Below are 18,716 nucleotides of genomic sequence, written 5' to 3'. Positions count from 1 at the left end.
AGATGTTAGGATTTTCTTAGGGCTAGCTGGATATTACAAAATATTCATAAAAGACTTCAGCAAGATAGCCTCTCCTTTGTTTGGATTATTGTCCAAAGACTCTAAATTTATATGGTCAAAGAGATGTCAAGAGGCCTTGGAAATTTTAAAGGATAAGGTAACACTGCACCAATCCTTAGAGGCCCAAACTGGGCCCTCCCTTTTCACATCCATGCTGATGCCTCACATAAAGCCATAGGAGTAGCTTTAGGATAGGTAGAAGAGAAATTGCCTTATGCCATCTACTTTACCAGTAAAAACTTGTCAAAGGTTGAACTAAACTATATTGTGACAGAAAAAGAACTCCTTGCTATTGTACATTCGTTGAACAAATTCAGGCATTACATTACAGGCTATCAGACATTTGTGCATATTGATCATGCTGCAATTAAATATTTAATGAACAAACTAGATGTAAATGCTAGAACCATAAGATGGTTACTTTTATTACAATAGTTTGATTTAACTATTGTTGATAAGCCTGGTAAAGAAAATGTTGTTGCTAACTTTTTGTCTAGAATGAATCTGCCTGCAAGTGAAGAAGGAATGGTGGATGATCAGTTCCCAGATGAGCACTTGTTTGCTATTTCAGTGCTCTCCCCATGGTTTGCTAATATAGCAAACTATCTGGTGTCAGCACAGTTCCCACCAAACCTGCCCTCCAGAGAAATAAGTAAGATAATCAGGAAAAGTGCCCCCTTCACCTGGATTGGGGGTAATCTGTTCAAACTTGGCCCAGATCAGATCCTGAGAAGATGTGTAAGGAAAGAGGAGGTCTTTGAAATCCTTCTAACCTGTCATGATGGGCCTTGTGGAGGTCACTTTGCAGCAAAGAGGACAACATTCAACGTGTTGCAAGCATGTTATTATTGGCCTACTCTTCATCAGGATGTGAAGAAATATGTCAGTCATTGTGATCAATGCTAAAGGATGGGAAAGCCTACTCCAAGGTATGAAATGCCCCTGCAGCCTCAAGTGACTTTCGAGCCATTTGAAAGTGGGGCATTGACTTCATTGGGCCTATCAACTCTTCTTCAAGAAAAAACAACACATCATCGTGTGAACTGATTATCTGACTAAGTGGGCAGAAACCAAACAATCAAGACAACAACAGAAGAAAAGGTGGCTGAGTTCCTAAGGGAGACCATATTCTACAAATTTGGGTACCCTAGAGAACTAGTCACAGACCAAGGCAACCAATTCACCTCCAGCATGATCGAAGAACTGCTCAAGCATCAAGATAAAAAATAGGACCTCCACTCCTTATCATCCACAAGCTAATGGGCAAGTGGAGGTGGCCAACAGAGCACTGGAAAACATACTGACCAAGGTAGTGAACAGCAGCAGAAAGGACTGGGCTGAGAGACTAGTTGAGGCCATGTGGGCCTATAATATAACATGGAAGACCACCACTTAGTTTACACCCTATGAGCTGGTCTATGGGAAAAAGGCTTTGTTGTCCATTGAATTTGAGTATAACACATTGAGGATGGCAGCCCAACTAGATCTAGATCTCAGTCATGCACAAAAAGAAAGGTTGTTCCATTTGAATGGCCTAGATGAATTCAGAATGTAGGCCCTCCTCCATACAGAGATAGTTCAGCTCCAGAGAAAGATCTGGCATGACAAGCATATCAAGGAGAAGTTGTTTCAAGAAGGAGATTGGGCATTATTATATGATTCAAGGTACAAGAACTTCAAGGGAAAGCTAAGAACAAGGTGGCTCAGACCATATGTGGTGGAAAGATTCCATGAAAATGGTTTAGTGCGAATAAGGAATATAGATGAAGAAGCCATTCTATTGCTGGTTAATGGACACATATTGAAATTATACAAGAATCTTTCATCTAAACAAGAGTTCATTGACAATATCAATAAGACAGTGATGATGGTGGAGCAAGTTTCAACTCCTCCCTCATCAGGTCACTGAAAAAAAGAAAGAAATAAACATACAATAAGGATTCAGGTGAAAACCTCCATGAGGCGGCGCAGGGATGAGAAAAAAGGAAATATAAAGAAGATCTCTGGGTGAAAACCTTCCTTGAGGCACCCAGGGAAGATATCTAGGGTGAAAACCTCTCTGAGGTAGCCTATTTGTTTTCCAATATATAATAATAATAATAATAATAATAAAAGCATAATCGTTGTTTGCAGGAGAATGATGAAGATGATCAAGGAGCAAAGAAAAGATCCAAAGGGGGCCCTGCGTCACATGTGTTCATCTCCCCCACTCCTTACCATGCATCCCTCCATGAATTCCATTGTTTTTTCACTTCACTACTTCAATTCAGGAGAAGATTGTGTTTTCCATAGCATCACCTCATCCATTACCATCATCCCTGCCTTCACACACACTCCTACTCCCTCTGTACATGCAACAACATCTGATCTGCATTCACAGACATCATCAACATGCAACAGAAGAGGCAAAAACATGACCATACAACAACAACAACAACATCCGATCTACAATCAGGAAACCATCAACAGACAACAGAGGGGGAAGAAGAATGACCATCAGCAACACCTCTGATCCTTGACAACTGCAGCGTGGCATTAAGGCCACAGGTAAGTATCCTACTCACTCACTCATCTACATCAAGTGATCAAAAGTTGTAAAGGTTAAGAGGTAGTTGGTTTGTAAGTAAAGAGGTGGCAAGTTTCCAGGCTATGTCCTCCAAAACCTCAAGATCCCTATAACATGGACAGTCTTCAATGACTTACCAGCAGAGGATGACATTAAAACCTTCATTTATGGTGTTAGTCCTTCTGTCAGTAAGGAGGAGACAAAACAAGAAACAACAGATATGGATCTAGATGGGGAGGAGATGGATAAAGAAGACATTAATACAAAGGGACATGATGCTGAAACAGAAGAGGAAGAAGGCATTAAAACAAAGAAGAACAAGCAAGAAGAAACAAAAGAGCTAAGTGGCTTCAGGAACAGAGAGGCAATTGAACAATCAAAATCCCATGGGGCTAATCAGCACCCACAATCTAATTGAAAATAATCCTCAACTAACACTTATATACCTTGCTGCCCAAGGGAAAAGCAAGTACACATTATCAGGATCTGCTTAGGCTGCTAAAGAAATGATAATATACATGCGTGATCAAAGAAATGAAATAATGCCACATAGCTTGAAGATCAGGAAATATCAGTGGGAAGAAGAAGAAATGAAAGCAAGTTGCTATAAACAAGAAGAAAAGACCATAACAAAAGAATGAGATATCAGCAAGGCTACCAGAGCTATTAAGTTGCTCAGAGGATGAGCAACACTTTCAGTAGGAGGTGATAATGAGTCTCATCATCGGGTAATTATATGAGCCTTAATTTGCCTTAATCCACCTCCTAACTTAGTCAAACAAACTATTCCCACCACTTATTGCATACTTTTGATTATATTTTGCTTATGGGTTGAGTTAGAGTTGGATATTTTTCTTTGTGGTCTAATGTGCATGTACTGAAAGAATAAAGGATAAAGGAAAAGGAAACACATGGATAAAAGGTAAAAACAAGGAACTATGGTAAAAGATCTTGGTAAAAACTCGGATGGGACAAAAAAGAGGAATTACCGGAGGTAAATCCTCCTCATTTACTACCCATCCTCGAATATCCCTCCATCAGCTGAAAGTACACACAGCCAAATCATGAATACAACAAGATAGCCAAGCAAGTGGAAGTACAAGCAGCCTCCCTACTAGAAGGCATCCGAGCTAGTGAAAGTGAAAGGATAAGTTACCATTAAGTTGGGAGCTATACCTCCCTGATTTTGAGGGAAGTCGTTGAGAGTTCAGTTGTATAAATAAGGAGGCTTAGGACCTTAATTTTTTTATCTAGTTAGCCAGTTAGTTGATCAGATAGTTAGTCAGTCACCAATAGTCACTTGCAGAATTGTAACAATTTGACGTAATACAATGTTCTTTGATAATGAAAATGAGTTTTTATTTGAGCCAGCACTAAGTTAACTCAGAGGGCTGAAGCTCTTGGGTTAGGGCCCAACCCTAGCAGCCAAAGCTCCTCTTTCCTATATTGTTAAGTAGCTTAGCTTTCTGCTTTATGTTCATTTTCCTAATCAGATGCATTCTCATTAAAACAACAATATAGATTCATGCTTTATGTTCATTTGTTTCAACAGTTCATCTCCATTACAACAGTAGCAAAGATGCATGTTTGATTGTTCATATGGTTAAGTAAATGCATGTTCATTATAGTAGTTTAGCGCAAATTTCTGGTTTCTTGCTCATTGACTCAAGTAGTTTCCTGTTTCCTATTCATTTGCTTGAATGACTGCATTTTCATTACAATAGTGTAGGGCAAAGTAGTTGTGTTTCAGTTTGTTCCATTTATGTTTTCATTTAATCAGTAGGTTGGTAAAGAAAAGATCCATCAGGATGCTCACAGGTGTCTCGATCTCATCTCCCCCCTCTAGGACTATGGTGTGAGAAAGAAACCCTGCAGCAACCCCAAAAACACAGGGTTTTGATTTTCATTAGTTGGTCGTTTAACACAGTCACTCAAGTCATTTCATAGTGCTCTATCCCTTTTAATGGTCATCAACTTGTTCGCTCTCCTTTTGTCTCAAGCCTCACTCACATTCCCATGTCTTTCTCTTTCATCTTGAAATGCTTGCGCAGGAGTAATGCAGATATGCAGTAATTCTTACCTTCCAATAATTGAAGTTTGTCCCATCGAAGACGGGTGGCCTGATTGATGCTTCTCTCTCGTAGTTGCTCATGATGAACGATCTACCTTCAAGCGATCAAGCTTTTCTGAAGGACCTGCTCTGATACCAATTGTTGGAAATAATACTGAGAGGGGGGGGTGAATCAGTATTATCTAGCAATTTACCAAATCTTCCTTATTTGATCTTTTGAATTAATCTTGCATATCAGTACCATAAAACAATGAGCATGAATAAAGAAAATAGACAGTCACACCAAAGAACACAAGATGTAAGGTGGAAACCCAATGCGGGAGAAAACCACCTGCTGCAATATGTCTCTATCTTCTTTCAAGAAATTCTTTTTACAATGATTTTGTGCTGGTGCAGTCCTTTACCAGCACGCAGGCTGCAACCTGCAGAGAGCTACAACTCTCTCTCGTTTTCCAGTCTCTCCTGGAAGGGAGCTACAACCCCCTACTTCTTTTCATGAAGAATCAAATGATCAACAAGTATACAACAGATACAGTCCACTACAGATATCAGATCAGTAATTACAGAAATAACCCAGAACACCTTACGAATAGAAATATACAGTCAACAGATCATCTCAAGACAGGGACGCATATTTTATTTCTGTGGCCTGCGACTGGACGCAGTCTACCTTCCGCTGCTCTGCGTGCAGACGCACTGTTCCTCTATGCTTAGCTGCGACCGGCGCACCCAAAGACACTGCTGCGCCGCGTCTTTTGCTTCAGAGACGCACCCAATAACACAGTCGCGCCGCGTCTTTTGCTTCAGAGACGCACCCAATAACACAGTCGCGCCGCGTCCTTTGCCTCAGAGACGCACCTGAGCCTTCACTGTACTGCGTCCCGGCGCACTTTCCTTTCACTGAATCTGCGTCCCTTCAGATATAGAAGATAAGAGGACTTCAGAACCAACCCAAACACTCAGATCCACAGATCTGATCATGCGCCATAGAGATCACAGTCCATTAGAAGATTCGCCTTCATAGATCTGGACTAGATCTCACCAAAAGATCTTCAACCAAGTTGATGCTCAATCCAAATGAACTCCTTTGCTTTATATAGGCAAGCTTCTCCCCAAAACATGGAACAATACCACGAGCCGACACCATAGAAACACAAAACCGTCGGCTAGATACCACACAAGAAACCCCCACGTGCTTTTCTTTGCCTTGAAATGTGTGCACTGGGCGGACGCACCTCCTGAACGGCTGGCCTGCGTCCCTGGACGCGGGTTCTGTATGGTATACCTGCGGGGACGCACTGGCTGAACATATTTCCTGCGTCCTTCTTGATTTATCACCTGAATGGGTTTGCCATCAAGGACAACACCTGAATCATAATGCCAACAATCTCCCCCTTTGGACTTGATGGCAACCTCATAATCTTCAGCTTCATTGGACTCATAATCTTCAGCTTCATTCTCCCCCTTTGACATCAAGGGCAAAGGGTATGCTCCCCCTATGCTCATGCATCTCCAGATCTGTAACCAGAAATCCATCATGAAGGAGATAGAGACATATTGCAGCTATTTCCAAGATCTCCTTCTCCATAATGCCAATAATGCATTATGTGCTCCCCCTGAGCCTATACCACCAATAGGAAGATGATCAACAGTAAAATGATGCATCAACAACCCCCAGCTTTTGCCTAAGGTATTCAAAAGTGTCCCTGGGCAACGGTTTGGTGAAAATATCAGCAACTTGTTCCTTAGAAGGAACATACTCCAACTTGACCTTCTGTTCAAGTACTTGTTCCCAGAGAAAATGGTACTTGATTGGTATGTGCTTGGTTTTTGAATGCATAACCGGATTCTTTGAGATGCTGATTGCACTTGTGTTGTCACATAAGATAGGGATTGGAGGAGTACAAGTGATTTGATAATCCTGCAAATTCTGCATCATCCAAAGGAGTTGGGTGCAACAAGATGCAGCAGCAACATATTCTGCTTCAGCTGTAGACAAGGCAATTGAACTCTGTTTCTTGCTGAACCAAGAGACCAGTCTGGGACCCATAAAGAATGCACCACCACTTGTGCTTTTCCTGTCATCCACGCTTCCGGCCCAATCTGCATCTGTATAGGCATGAAGAGTAAGATCTGTATCTCTAGGATACCATAAGCCATAATTTTGAGTCCCTTGAAGATATTTGAAAATTCTCTTCACTGCTTGAAGATGAGTCTCTTTTGGATTTGCCTGAAATCTTCCAACTATTCCAACTGCATGCATGATGTCTGGTCGGGTACCTGTCAAATATAGTAAACTTCCAATCATAGATCTGTAGGTTGGTTGATGTACTGCTGCAGAATCATCATTTGCACTGAGACTACATCCTGTGACCATGGGTGTACATACTGGTTTTGCATCTTCCATGCCATATTTCTTCAAAATCTGCTTGAGATACTTGGTTTGAGATAAGAGGATTCCTCCTTTCTTTTGTTGGATTTGCAAACCAAGGAAGTATGTCAGTTCTCCTAGCAAGGACATTTCAAATTCTTTCTGCATGACTGAGGCAAAGATTTGGCTCATAGCTTCTTCATTGCTGCCAAAAATAATGTCATCTACATACACAACAAGTATTAGCAATTTGTCATTTTCAATTTTTATATATAGATTGCTATCTGCTGAACCTTTTGAAAAACCTTGTTGATGAAGATATTTGTCCAATCGGTAGTACCAAGCCCTTGGGGCTTGTTTGAGACCATAGAGAGCCTTTTTCAATCGGCATACAAGATTTGGATCATTTCCAAGAATGAACCCATCTGGCTGTTCAATGTACACTTCTTCTTCCAAGTCTCCATTCAGAAAGGCTGATTTTACGTCCATTTGAAATACTTTGAAGTTCTGAGAACTTGAGAGAGCAAGGAACATTCGGATGGCCTCAAGTCTTGCAACAGGAGCAAAAGTTTCTTCAAAGTCTATTCCTTCTTGCTGTGCATACCCTTTACAAACAAGTCTGGCTTTGTTTCTAATTACTTCTCCATTTTCATTCAATTTATTTTTGAAGACCCATTTTGTTCCGATAACATTCTTATCCTTTGGTCTAGGAACCAGCTCCCAAGTGTTGTTCTTTTCGATTTGCTCAAGTTCTTCATCCATTGCTTTCACCCAACATTCATCTTTGCATGCCTCTTTCACATTTTGTGGTTCAGTAGAGGAGAGTAATGCCAAATAACTTGAAGCTTCTGCAACTGTTCTTCTAGTTTGTATACCTGCTTCTTTTTGTCCCATGATCTGAGATTCTGGATGGTTCTTTTGAACATATCTGGATGGAGTCTTTTCTTCTATTCTTGTTCGTTCTTCTGCTTCTTCGTGAGGTTCTTCTTGAGATTCTTCTTGCGGTTCTTCTTCTTCATCATTCTGTCTTTGAGGGTAGCTTTCATCTTCTTCGATGTCTTCACGATGTATTTGCCTAGGAATGTATCCCTTCTCATCAACCACTACATCAATGCTGTCAACAATTCTGCCAAGTCTTTTATTGTAGCATTTGTATGCTTTGCTATGTGGAGAATAGCCAAGAAGAATGCCTTCATCTGCTCTAGGATCAAGTTTGCCAAGCTGCTCCTCAGTATTCTTGATATAGCATTTGCTCCCAAAGATTTTGAAGTGCTTTACCGAAGGAGTTTTACCACTCCAGAGCTCATGAGGGGTTTGAGTGTTGTTCACCCGGACATTTGTCTTGTTGAGAATAATAACCGCAGTATGTGCAGCCTCACCCCAGAAGGTTGCGGGGGTTCCTGATTCATCAAGCATAGCACGAGCCATTTGTTGGATTGTTCTGTTCATTCTTTCAACAACTCCATTTTGCTGAGGCGTTCTAGCTGTAGAGAATTCTCTCCTTATCCCATGTTCATCACAGAAATCGAAAAATTCATTTGAAGTAAATTCCCCACCTCTGTCAGATCTGAGGCACTTAATTTTGTGACCTGATTCATTTTCAGCCAAGGCTTTGAAGGTTTTGAATTTTTCGAATGCTTCATCTTTGTGCTTCATAAGCCCTAACCAAACAAACCTGGAGAAATCGTCAATAAATAATATCAAGTATTCCTCTCCTCTAGGTGTTCTTTTCCTGAATGGCCCACATACATCTGTATGTACTAGCTCAAGAGGCATGCTAGCTGATCCTTCTTTCTCTGGAAAGTTAGTCCTGGTTTGTTTTCCAAACTGACATGATCTGCATATGGTGTTGTCAGGAATTTTGATATCTGGAAGATCGCGAACTGCCTGATATTTACATGCTTTCCTTATTTGTGAGAAGCTTAGATGTCCCAACCTTCGATGCCATAACCAGTGCTCTTCATCCTTGCTTAGATAGCATTGTTGTTGTCCTTCTTCAAATATGTACAGATTATTTGGAGTTCTTTTCCCTTTGAGAACTGTTTTCCCTGTATCAAGATCACGAACAAGACATCCATTTGATCTGAATATAACCTCGGTTCTTTGATCACACATCTGGCTGACACTTAGTAGATTATGCTTTAATCCATCAACAAATAAAACATTTCCAGCCTTAACATCTTCTTTTAAAGGAGCAATACCTTTTCCTTTTATAGTTGCAGGAGTATCATTTCCAAAAGAGACTTTCTTTCCCTTTTCTAAATTAGAATAAGACTCAAGTTTTTCTTTATCACCTGTCATATGCTTCGAACATCCACTGTCAATGTACCATAGATTTTCTTGTCCTTCTGCATAAAATGCTATCCCACATCTTTCTGTTTGAGGTTCCTTTATTCTCCATGTTTTGGCGCCTGAGGCTTGTTCCTTTTTCTGCTCTTGTACCTTTCTTTCCGGAAACCTGCTTCTGCATTCAAAGTCTGTGGCTGGTTGTGGCTTTTGTTCACCCTTGAGCTGGATTGCCCTTGATAGTCTCTGTTTGACATTTGTCCCTGCTTTACCTGATGATCTTCCTTGTGTTCTTGCTCATTTCTTCTTGCTCTGAACCTTCCAGAACCCCTTTGAAGATTTCTGACAAAATTTGATTCTTCTTCCTCTTCTTCTGGAACATGACTTGCTTCATAGTGATCTTCTTTGCCTGATGCTTTAAAAGCAGCTTCCCTTCTGTCTGATGGACCTCCCTTTCTCATTTCATAAGCAGTTAGAATTCCATGCAGCTGAGACATAGTGAGAACACGGAGATTTTCCTTTTCTTCTACTGCAGATACTTTAGATTCAAACTTGGGGGATAATGATCTTAGAATCTTTTGAACTACTATAGTCTCTTTTATTTCTTCACCCAAATTTTTCATACAATTAACAATCTCATCTACCCGAAGAAAATAATTAGCCACACTTTCATCATTGTACATCTTGAGAGTCTCATATTGAATCCTGAGAGTTTGAAGTTTAGCTTCTTTTACCTGTTCATCTCCTTCATAGCTAGTGATCATTTTGTCCCATATCTCTTTTGCTGATTTGAAGTGCATGACCTTCATGAACTCTGTTTGGGATATACTTCCTAATAGAGTACTGACTGCTTTTGCATTTGTTTCATACTGCTTTTTCTCAGCTGGATCTGTAGGAGTAACTGAAGGAAAGGCATAGCCTGTTTCTACAATGTTCCAAACTTCTGTACCAAGAGATTGAAGATATGCAGTAATTCTTACCTTCCAATAATTGAAGTTTGTCCCATCGAAGACGGGTGGCCTGATTGATGCTTCTCTCTCGTAGTTGCTCATGATGAACGATCTACCTTCAAGCGATCAAGCTTTTCTGAAGGACCTGCTCTGATACCAATTGTTGGAAATAATACTGAGAGGGGGGGGTGAATCAGTATTATCTAGCAATTTACCAAATCTTCCTTATTTGATCTTTTGAATTAATCTTGCATATCAGTACCATAAAACAATGAGCATGAATAAAGAAAATAGACAGTCACACCAAAGAACACAAGATGTAAGGTGGAAACCCAATGCGGGAGAAAACCACCTGCTGCAATATGTCTCTATCTTCTTTCAAGAAATTCTTTTTACAATGATTTTGTGCTGGTGCAGTCCTTTACCAGCACGCAGGCTGCAACCTGCAGAGAGCTACAACTCTCTCTCGTTTTCCAGTCTCTCCTGGAAGGGAGCTACAACCCCCTACTTCTTTTCATGAAGAATCAAATGATCAACAAGTATACAACAGATACAGTCCACTACAGATATCAGATCAGTAATTACAGAAATAACCCAGAACACCTTACGAATAGAAATATACAGTCAATAGATCATCTCAAGACAGGGACGCATATTTTATTTCTGTGGCCTGCGACTGGACGCAGTCTACCTTCCGCTGCTCTGCGTGCAGACGCACTGTTCCTCTATGCTTAGCTGCGACCGGCGCACCCAAAGACACTGCTGCGCCGCGTCTTTTGCTTCAGAGACGCACCCAATAACACAGTCGCGCCGCGTCTTTTGCTTCAGAGACGCACCCAATAACACAGTCGCGCCGCGTCCTTTGCCTCAGAGACGCACCTGAGCCTTCACTGTACTGCGTCCCGGCGCACTTTCCTTTCACTGAATCTGCGTCCCTTCAGATATAGAAGATAAGAGGACTTCAGAACCAGCCCAAACACTCAGATCCACAGATCTGATCATGCGCCATAGAGATCACAGTCCATTAGAAGATTCGCCTTCATAGATCTGGACTAGATCTCACCAAAAGATCTTCAACCAAGTTGATGCTCAATCCAAATGAACTCCTTTGCTTTATATAGGCAAGCTTCTCCCCAAAATATGGAACAATACCACGAGCCGACACCATAGAAACACAAAACCGTCGGCTAGATACCACACAAGAAACCCCCACGTGCTTTTCTCTGCCTTGAAATGTGTGCACTGGGCGGACGCACCTCCTGAACGGCTGGCCTGCGTCCCTGGACGCGGGTTCTGTATGGTATACCTGCGGGGACGCACTGGCTGAACATATTTCCTGTGTCCTTCTTGATTTATCACCTGAATGGGTTTGCCATCAAGGACAACACCTGAATCATAATGCCAACATCTATATATAGGAGTCTAAGGAGTCACAATATAATCCAGCCAACCTAACAATAATAATATAAAGCCACAAAAATAACAATAGAGGGATTCTATGGGGCACAGTAATAACAATATGGGGGAAATAGGGGCACAACAATATTAATAAGGGGTATAACTACAATAGTAATGGGGTAATCACTAGTATTATAGGGACCCAACAATATGTTTTTTATAGTCAAGTCAGTCAGTTAGTTAGTCAGTTTTCAGTTTGAGTTTAGTCTTTGCATTTTGACTCCATTGCCCAATGGATAAGGCTACTTGGTCTACGTTTTTCTTGACACCTCTGACGAGCTGCCATCCCCAGTTGGAGCCAATGTTAATGTCAGTCAGTTCAGCCTGTAACCAATGATCAAATATTCTCTTACAAGGTGTTGTTAGGGTGTCAAGTCAATTTTTTGGCATTTCAGTGAGTCTTCAAATAAAAATTTGGTCATTGTTTGTTGTGTCTAGGTCACTGCTTCTCCCTTCACTTACTCATGATCTTCATCACTCATCATGGTCATTATCTTCTTCAAGGTATCATATCTTCATTTAAGTGTCTTGAGTCATGAAATGGTTAAATTCCTCATTTTAGGTCATGGTCTAGGGTTTCACTCCATGTGTCATCATGATACCATATGTCAAAACAAAAACATGTTCATCATGTGATTTAATGGATAAAGGGAGTTAGCAGCGTAGGGAAAAGAAAAGAAGGTAAAGGTAATGTTTTATTTCCAATAAGACAATGTTGCACTACACTGCCTCGCCTCATCATTCCTCCTAGGGACATGTTTGCTTCAAAATATATTTTTGACCAAATGGAAAATAATTTTATAAAAGTAAAAACGTTTTTGTCCATTATAGTCCAAGGAACAAAATCTTCCTTCATTTTATACACAAGTATTATGATTTGAAAGAAATTCCCAAATTACAATTGCTACGGGAGAGTTGTTGCACTTCTGGACATCTTGACTTCAAGACAGTTTTTCAAGGGAGGTTTTGGTAGTGCTTAAGGACTCTATTGTGTAGAAGACATCCTAAGCTTTCCAATGGTACCTTTAGCTTGCAATTTGGATTGGTTGAAGGCATCCAAAAGTGATCTACAAGTTGGCTCTATGCTCTTGTCAGAGAAACCTTGAATTTTTGGAGTCACCTTGGGAAAATCAATATTTCTCCCTCCTGGAGTGTCCAAATTACATGCTTGAAGTGTCCATCTTATAGCAGACTTCTAGAGATTTCCAATGAGATATCAATCTCTCAATTTGGAGCAGTTTAAGGCCTCCAGAAGTGGTTTGGAAGACCGGAGTTGCGTTGAGGAACAAAGCGATGCGCTCAGAGCAGAGGCGTTGCGCTCAGGAACACTGCGCTGCGCTTGGGCCAAAGTAGCTCAAATTTGCCTGAAACTCACCCAAATTCAATTTTTAAGCTTTCTCACCTATTTTATTGCAATCCTAAGCTAAGCTACAAGTAAGTACACCATCTTACTTACCTTTTTGTTTTGCAAAATGAATCCAAGCCAAAGATTTCTTCAATTAGGGTTTCTAGTGAATTTCTCATGAAAAATGATAGGGTTGATGATGGTCATTTGGTTTTCTTGATTTTAAACATGTAAAATCTTATCCTACACCTTTACATATGTTTAATATGCTATATGAACCACTGAAACAACCTCATAACATAAAATTACCTCACTAAAAGTGAAACCCTAGTTCATTCCTATGGGTTTTGGGCACTTTCCCTAAAAGCTTTGTTTTTCCCTTTCACAAGTACATTGTCCCTTCATTTCACTTCCTTTAATTTTCATCAGTTGTTCATAGTCTATATCCACCTCTTTCAAATTCCCTTTGCCATTTTTTTCACTCCACCTACCCATCATTTCATTTTTCACTCATCCCTCACTGTTTTTTCCCTTTCCTATCATCTAGGGTTTCAAAAATGAAATAAGATTACTTCACCAAACCATCACCAAGACACATCAACACAGCCTATGGAAGTAGGGTTATCTAGAAAATCAGTGGAAAAACACAGCTACCTAAGCTTGAGGTGACAAAAGTGTATAAGAGAGGACAAAGGCTTGTGTTTTCTTCTCATGGAGAGAAAGGGGCCAAACCTTCTTCATCGACAAAGCAGGGACCTGTTGGACACCTAATCCTAATGGGTTAGTGTGGAAGTCGAATGGACAAAAGCAGTCCAAGAGACCTTGGGATCTGAAACCCAAGAGTCACATATTTGTACTATAAATGTATATCTGATGTTAATAAAAAATGAACTCACTTGATTTATCTTTCCTAGTCTTGTGCTGTCCATGTGTGTTTAACATGGTATCAGAGCGAGCGATCTCCTGCCCTGCTCCATTGTGAGCCACCTATTTCTGTGAGCCACCTGTTTCAGCGATGCCATTCCTCTGTCGTGAGCTGTCCTGGCACTCTGCCATATTCTTTTCAAGCGCTGCCTTATAACGCCTCTGTCACCACTGCGCTCTGTCCATAAATGCCCCATTTAAAGCGCTGATCCATCTGCGATTTACTGACTGCCAAGCGTTTCATGATAATTATCTGCTCCTGTAGCTGCTCCACCTGCATTTAATACGCTGCTCTCTGCATACGAAACGCTCCTTGTAACTGCTCATAAACGTTTCATACCTGCCCTCTCTGTACCTGCGCTCTGGACTGCCCATGAACGTTCCTGAAGAAGCACTGTCCTGTCCAGCGCTGTCAATGCTATCCCATTTACAGTTTATTCAAACTGCAGCCACTTAAATTCTCAAAGGACACAGAGAGGCTTCAACATATCAACAGTATCAGGAAATCAGTCGTTGATGCCCAGATCAAACGCGTTATAGACCTTCCTTTCGAGACCAGGCAAGCTCTTACACTAGCGGAGATAAATGAGGCATGCTATGTTGATATCAATGCCAACAAGGGTGTTTTTGAGAGTTTGAAGAAGAATGTCAAAGTAAATTATGATGGTCATCGGTTCTCATATAAGTCCAAGCATGATCTGAAGGACAAACATGAGCTACTTGTGTTGATCCGCAAAGCTCCAGAGGGTGTAGCTGTTATTAACCTGAAGGATGCTTACCCATCCGTGTTGGATGATTTACAGGAACTCAAGGGAGTTGGTGATAATTTCCGGTAGCGTCCAAGCTCAGCAGAGTGGACGCGTAAAGGAAGCAAACGCTCTAAGCAGAAGAAGCTAAAGGAAGCATCATCAAATCCAAAGATCGTCAAGTCCTCTCTTCGCTTGCCTTCCTTTGGTTGACAAATAGTTTTTCGAGGCCAATAAAGCCCAGATGCGGTTGGTGGAGATGCCATTTCAGGCACCTGTGCAAGACAGTTTTCAGAATTATCTTCCTCCGTGCTAAAGGAATTTGCAGGCCATTCTTCTACAAAGTTGGCATTATCTGCCCTGGAAGAACCTGCCTCGCCAAAGCCATAACCATTGTCCAAGTCAGGCAAATTGAGAAATTCATCCATTCTCCAGAGCGGTAGCAAATCCGAAAAATACTCAGAAACAGTACCTCTTCGGGATATGCCTCCTCCTCCTATTCCCTTCTGTACTCCTTGATGCAACGATGCAGGGACTTCCGTTGGACCATTTCTCAAGGTTTGTGGTTTTTCGTTGGTGATATCAGACGACTGTGTAGAAGTTTTTGTGGAAGGAGAAATGGTGTTCGAGGGTTCAAGGCCAACCTTAACCCCTGTCACTAGAAATCTTTGATGGGCAGCTACAAGATTGTTAAGAGAATGTATTGAAACATCGCATTGCCGGCAAAGAAGAGCTCGGTCTTCCAGACAGAAAAAATATCCCGTCTTCTCCTGGAAAATGTCACATTTGGGCGACTGAGAAGAAGGGTTGATGAGGGATACTCTCTGATGTTTGCTAGCTAATTTGTTGGCAGCGTGGACATTATTGTCACAGGCTGAACAAAGAGCAGCCTCATCAGCACAACACAGGAAAGTGGCCTCTGCTTTTTCACAGACATCACACTGGACCTTCATCTTCATCTATTTCTGCACAACACCCTGATATCTGTTTGCTATAGCTAGACCCTGGTTATAAATTCCTATTGTAAGCCTCAATTATCATGTGTGTTTAACAATATAAAGGTCGGCTTCCGAGTTTTTCGACAATATCAAGCCGGCGGAGTTCGTGGAAAATTTGAAGAGGAGTCTGAAGGCGACTCCAACAGATTCCCAAGATGTGAAGGATGTGGCACCATTGGATGTTCCAGAGCTTTTGGCAAGTCTTGTTAAGCAATTTGGCCCATTACTTGATCAACTTGGTGTAAGAAAAGATGTGTGTGACAAAGTCTTGGATGTTTTATGCAACCATAAACGGAGGGATCAACTTGACTTGAATGATGCCTTGTCAACGGATGCCATAATAACCACTAAAGAGAGTGAGAAGAGCACTGACGAACTTGATCTTAGGATAGCCAGTGCGTTGCAAAGCACAGGTTATCGCTATCACGTAGGACCATGGAATGAGAGTGGAACACACAATTTGGAAGAAGGAAGGCACAATGTTGCAATAGTTACAACTGCAAGTTTACCTTGGATGACTGGAACAACTATTAATCCTCTTTTTAGTGCGGCATATTTGGCCAGAAGTGTGAAGCAGAATGTTACATTGCTTGTACCTTGGCTCTGCAAAGAAGATCAAGAACTGGTTTACCCCAACAAATTGACTTTCGATTCCCCAGGGGAGCAGGAAACTTATATTCGCAATTGGCTGGAATCGAGAATTGGCTTCAAATCCAATTTCAAGTTGTCCTTTTATCCTGGCAAGTTTTCTAAAGAACGACGGAGTATAATAGCTGTCGGTGACACTTCACAATTTATTCCGGACAAGGAAGCTGATATTGCAGTGTGGTATCGTTGCGCGTGTGCCATTCACATTTCATCTTCAATAAACCAACTGGAGTTTACAAACATTGGATTGATGGTTTGCACAGAGACTGTTGTATTTGGACTCTCTCTATCACTCTTGGTCGCTGTATTCGTGCATGATATGTGTGTTTAAGATGTGTTGATAACTCCTGTCTCATTTCAATCATAACAGTTCTAAATTTCCAGCGATAAGGAAAAGATTCTTGACATAGTATTGTGAGTGGGTGCTGCTTATTCATTTGTTCATAGTTATGATCAGTTTTTAAAAGGTGTAATTTTGACAATGGAGAATATGGCTAAAATTACTGAAGTGTTAGAATTCTTGAAAACTTTGATGCATTCTACTGATCATGATACAATGAAAATCAGCAAGAACACTCTCTGTGATATCAAAACCTATCTGCAGTATACACAAGAAAAGGTAGAATTTTTGGAGCTTGAATCTCAGCTTCAGCAAGAAGAATTAAAACAAAGGAGTCATCATTCTGAACCTGTTTTTGTTCAGAACAGTGAAATAAACTCCCATAAGCAACAAGTTCATTCAAATCCAATGCCCAATAAAGTAGCAGTTGTACATGCAGATGCAGAAACTCAATCTGCACTTCCCAAGCCCATCATCAGACCTTGGGAACAGCTTGTCCACAACAAGCACAGAACTGGTCTTGGATATGACAAGGACTTGTCCTTTCATATTCCAAACTATGCCAAGCCCATTCAGTTTCAAAGTGCTGGATTTATTCATGACAGTTCACCTCCAGCTGTTCCAGACTCTGCCCCTCTTCCACAGCAACAACAACAACAAAAACAACAGATCGTGAAATGCCAACACTGTGACCGAGTTGGCCATCTGAAAGATCACTGTTTTGATCTTCATCCATGTAAGCACTGTCATAAAACCAGCCATTCTTCACACAGATGCTTCAGAAATAAACATCTTGCAAGAACAAAGATTCATCTTGGATGGATCGCTTCTTGGCAATGGGCATCAACAACCAAGAAGATATTCCAAACACATATCAAAACTTGTTCCAGAATATTGAACAGTCTTGCAGTTGAGTTTTCTCCATCTTCTCACCTTGTATCTGACAGGGGGGGAAATGATGGTCATCTACAAGCTTCAAAGTCACATCAAGCGAGCCTGAGCCACAACCTGCCACACCAGTTTCAGAGTTGTAGCCAAAGACAAAGATGCCCATAAACATGCCTTCAGTTGGTAATCTGGGACACTTCCTCTAGCAGAAGACTTCAGCTTCTTGCCAGTTTTGGAAGAGTTCCGGGAACACAATTGAGAACACTTCCTCTAGCAGAAGACACCAGCTTCTTGCCAGTTTTGGAAGAGTTCCAGGAATTGCATTAAGCATTCCAGAGTTGTTGGTTATCCTTGAACCATCACAGAGTTGTTGGTCATCCTTAAACCATCACAGATTAAGAACACTTCCTCTAGCAGAAGACTCCAGCTTCTTGCCAGTTTTGGAAGAGTTCCGGGAACTGCACTAAGCGTTCCAGTGTTAGTGGTCATCCTTAAACCACCGCCCTTTATACCAACATTTCATAGAGCACATTCAACCTAGTGCTGCCATGCATTTTTTGCACATTTTGTATTACAACTCTCTTCTTGGACTCATACATAACCCTTCGGATTAAGGGGGGGAATGTTGGACACCTAATCCTAATGGGTTAGTGTGGAAGTCGAATGGAAAAAAGCAGTCCAAGAGACCTTGGGATCTGAAACCCAAGAGTCACATATTTGTACTATAAATGTATATCTGATGTTAATAAAAAATGAACTCACATGATTTATCTTTCCTAGTCTTGTGCTGTCCATGTGTGTTTAACAGGACCGACAGCAAAAGAGAAAGACACAGTTGAGCATGAGTTTGAGCTGGTTGATTTAGAGGTTAAGGATTAGACTTCAAGCATGTGACAAACAATTAGAGAGAAGGACTATCAAATCAAGGAGCTAACAATCAATATGGAAAGAGCAAAATATGTCATATCATTCCTTGAACAGGAGAATAGTCAGCTCAAAGCAAAGGAGTTGATCATGGAAAATGAACAAGCCAAGTTATTGCAGTACGTTGGCAAAGGCAAGGAG

The 18,716-nt window shown here is 41.1% G+C and overlaps 1 pseudogene; it reads right to left on the bottom strand.

The window, feature by feature from the left end:
• LOC149173523 (B-box zinc finger protein 22 pseudogene) overlaps positions 1 to 15,739 on the bottom strand; it is a 66,052-nt pseudogene extending 50,313 nt beyond the window's left edge.
• Between the last annotated feature and the right edge of the window lie 2,977 nt (positions 15,740 to 18,716).

Source organism: Pinus tabuliformis, chromosome 4_2 (genome assembly GCF_031772625.1).
Source record: "Pinus tabuliformis cultivar Carrire ecotype Pingquan chromosome 4_2, CPIR1, whole genome shotgun sequence".
Lineage (NCBI taxonomy): Eukaryota > Viridiplantae > Streptophyta > Pinopsida > Pinales > Pinaceae > Pinus > Pinus tabuliformis.
This window is presented reverse-complemented; position numbering and strand designations above follow the sequence as displayed.